We start from the raw sequence: 4,028 nt of genomic DNA, 5'->3' as shown, positions 1-4,028 counted from the left end.
TACAAACCCGATTCCAGAAAAGTTGGGACACTGTACAAATTGTGAATAAAATCAGAATGCAATGATGTGGAAGTTTCAAATTTCAATCTTTTATTCAGAATACAACATAGATGACATATCAAATGTTTAAACTGAGAAAATGTATCATTTTAAGGGAAAAATAAGTTGATTTTAAATTTCATGGCATCAACACATCTCAAAAAAGTTGGGACAAGGCCATGTTTACCACTGTGTGGCATCCCCTCTTCTTTTTATAACAGTCTGCAAACGTCTGGGGACTGAGGAGACAAGTTGCTCAAGTTTAGGAATAGGAATGTTGTCCCATTCTTGTCTAATACAGGCTTCTAGTTGCTCAACTGTCTTAGGTTTTCTTTGTCGCATCTTCCTCTTTATGATGCGCCAAATGTTTTCTATGGGTGAAAGATCTGGACTGCAGGCTGGCCATTTCAGTACCCGGATCCTTCTTCTATGCAGCCATGATGTTGTAATTGATGCAGTATGTGGTCTGGTATTGTCATGTTGGAAAATGCAAGGTCTTCCCTGAAAGAGACGACATCTGTATGGGAGCATATGTTGTTCTAGAACTTGGATCTACCTTTCAGCATTGATGGTGCCTTTCCAGATGTGTAAGCTGCCCATGCCACACGCACTCATGCAACCCCATACCATCAGAGATGCAGGCTTCTGAACTGAGCGCTGATAACAACTTGGGTTGTCCTTGTCCTCTTTAGTCCGGATGACATGGCGTCCCAGTTTTCCAAAAAGAACTTCAAATTTTGATTCGTCTGACCACAGAACAGTTTTCCACTTTGCCACAGTCCATTTTAAATGAGCCTTGGCCCAGAGAAAACGCCTGCGCTTCTGGATCATGTTTAGATATGGCTTCTTTATAGAGTTTTAGAGTTTTAGCCGGCAACGGCGAATGGCACGGTGGATTGTGTTCACCGACAATGTTTTCTGGAAGTATGCCTGTTGTGATTTAACTTTTTTGGAATTGGGTTTGTATTTTAAGTATCTATATTATATATTTTATAAGTATATATTATCCTACAAATAATTAGAAATATACCTATATATATATATATATACACACACACACACACACACAATTTATCAGTATGATCATTTTTTTATTAATTTTGAATTTTATAGATTTTTAGAATATACATAATATTAGAAAATTTGTTTTTTATATTCTGATAAATTTCGATAATTTTACAGATATAAATAAAATAATATAAATTTAAAAAGATACAATTTGTATTATAAAAAAAAATATTTGATATTCCAAAACAAAGTATATATGTGACTTTGGACCACAAAACATAAGGGTCAATTTTTCGAAATTGAGATTTATACGTCATCTGAAAGCTGAATTAATAATCTTTCCAGTGATGTGTGGTTTGTTAGGATAGGACAATATTTGGCTGAGATACAACTATTTGAAAATCTGGAATCTGAGGGTGCAAAAAAATCGAAATATTGAGAAAAGCGCTTTTAAAGTTGTCCAAATGAAGTTCTTAGCAATGCATATTACTAATCAAAAATTAAGTTTTGATATATTTACAGTAGGAAATTTACAAAATATCTTCATGGAACATGATATTTACTTAATATCCTAATGATTTTTGACATAAAAGAAAAATCAATAATTTTGACCCATACAATGTATTTTTGGCTATTGCTACAAATATACCCCAGCGACTTAAGACTGGTTTTGTGGTCCAGGGTCACATATTTTATCAATTAAAATATTAATGATTACCATAGCAGCGATTGCAGCAGAAACGGACCCTCCACCAGGAGCCGCTGTTCTGGCCCCAACACTGTGGACGAACTTCTATAGAGACAGAGACACAAACTGGCCATTGTCACCCGTACCATATACCTAAACTCAGCATCAACCAATCAGATACAGTCCTTCTGTTAGACATCAAGAAGCCAATCAGAAATATAATGTACATTATTTTATCTATATGTATCTTGGGTCTTACTCTATGATTATCTCCTTTGGAACAAATGGCCCCAAGGAGTCGAGTCCTAATTTGCTGATAACCTGATAGAATAATAAAAGAGGAATGAAATAAGACCACTGATTTTCTGCTGTGTTGAATGTGTGACCATGCTAATTTGAACCCACTAGTCGGATTTTGTGTTCCTCTTCCACAATGAAGAGCTTTTCTTTTTGGATGTAGAAGTCAGCACAGTCCAGCATCGCCTTCAGAGGAATCAGACCGACTATCTGAGACCTCACCACTGGAAGGTTCAAATCCTGGACAGGTAGAACGAACACAAATCTGATTCACTTCTGGTTCAATTTCAAGTGATTATGATTCAGTTTCCGGTTCAGGTTTGAAAGCGAACTCACCCTGGCGTCTTTACAGATCTCCTCATACACCATGTGCACGGGCGTCACCTCAAAGTCCAGGATGTTGGTGGACACCTGAGCCAGGTTTGCCTCTTCCAGGTACCATCCAATTCCCTGAACCTTTCTCAGAAGCCCAGGCTGCAGGAGGAACATTTAGATAATTAACAGGAACAAGAACATAAGCAAAACCTCAGGGAAGTGATACGCACAATTATTCTCAAGTTCGAGATTTGACGCACACTGAAAACCTAGACCAACACAGTGTCATCACACACAGACATACCTGATCTTTCCCACGGCCCTGTTCTCTAATATCCAGTGCGATTCTGTGAGCCTGTTCCTTTGTGCTCAGAAGGTTCACGTTGTAGGCGATGAGAAACTTTCTGGCACCGGTGACTGTGGCGCACCAAGAAGGGACGAAGGTGGCGGGCCATATTCAGGGGTCCATTTGCTCTTTTTTTTAATTGGGGGAAAGAAAACAAAAGGTCAAAAAAATAAAGCACATTTAATTTCATTTAAGGTGTTTACACATACATGGCATGTAAAACAGTACTGTTCCTCAGAATTTAGAACACATGTTAAGTTTTAAGTCTAAAAGTTTTGCTGCGAAAGCTTAGCATATGCATACATCCAATTGAGAAAGTGTGCCCAAACTATACTTCACTTTTGACGCTGTCGTAGAAATTCCCCTATGCACCTGATTTATGTTAAACCTGGTGTTTCTGACACCATAAAATTATCCTCAGGTGACTTCTCTGACCACAATCGCAATAGTTCTGACCGCACTGGAGAACCAGTTTAACCAATTCAGTAAAGAATTACAGTTACCCAACACCTAAGAGTCTCACTCTGAGTCAGACGATGTCTCGACCCCATATGAGCCCTGTCACTTGGGACTAAGAAATCTAGTGCTGCATAGCAGTAACCAGACAGATTCCAGATGATGCCTTTGAATATGCTTTAATTACAGAGAATCCCCCAGCAAAAAGGATACAACAGTTTATATAGAATACATACATGGCGAAGGTAACATGATCTGACACATAATTTTCCTCTAATATGATTAGTTCTTTTTATATGGCAATTCAGCACCCCCCCTTCCCCTCTGTTACTGGAAAAGCAAATTTGTTTTTGATTACCTCAGCTTCTTACTCAAGTCATGAGTTCTTATGGTTATTATTATTTTCAGTCAGACATCTAGCTGTCTGGTCCATATGCATCCGTTATTGCTGCACACTGACTGAAGTGTTGAAACCATAGACTGTAAAAAAATATATGGATGACGACGCGAAGTCTCCACTTCCTTCCACTATAGAAAAGTAAAGCCAAAACATCCCAGTATCGCCGCTGTCATCTTACGAAATAAATGTCATTTGGAGCCGAGTCTGTGCAGTAGTGATTCATTTGGAGCCTGGGTCTGTGCAATAGTGATTCATTTGGAGCCTGGGTCTGTGCAGTAGTGATTCAATTGGAGCCTGGGTCTGTGCAATAGTGATTCATTTGGAGCCTGGGTCTGTGCAGTAGTGATTCATTTGGAGCCTGGGTCTGTGCAATAGTGATTCATTTGGAGCCTGGGTCTGTGCAGTAGTGATTCAATTGGAGCCTGGGTCTGTGCAATAGTGATTCATTTGTAGCCGAGTCTGCGCAGTAGTGATTCATT

At 38.8% G+C, this 4,028-nt stretch overlaps 1 pseudogene; it reads right to left on the bottom strand.

Moving 5' to 3' along the window:
• Positions 1 to 3,244, bottom strand: part of LOC107600948 (formimidoyltransferase-cyclodeaminase-like) — a 6,706-nt pseudogene extending 3,462 nt beyond the window's left edge.
• Between the last annotated feature and the right edge of the window lie 784 nt (positions 3,245 to 4,028).

Source organism: Sinocyclocheilus grahami, unplaced genomic scaffold (genome assembly GCF_001515645.1).
Source record: "Sinocyclocheilus grahami isolate Dianchi unplaced genomic scaffold, SAMN03320097.WGS_v1.1 scaffold295.1, whole genome shotgun sequence".
NCBI classification, from domain to species: Eukaryota; Metazoa; Chordata; class Actinopteri; order Cypriniformes; family Cyprinidae; genus Sinocyclocheilus; species Sinocyclocheilus grahami.
This window is presented reverse-complemented; position numbering and strand designations above follow the sequence as displayed.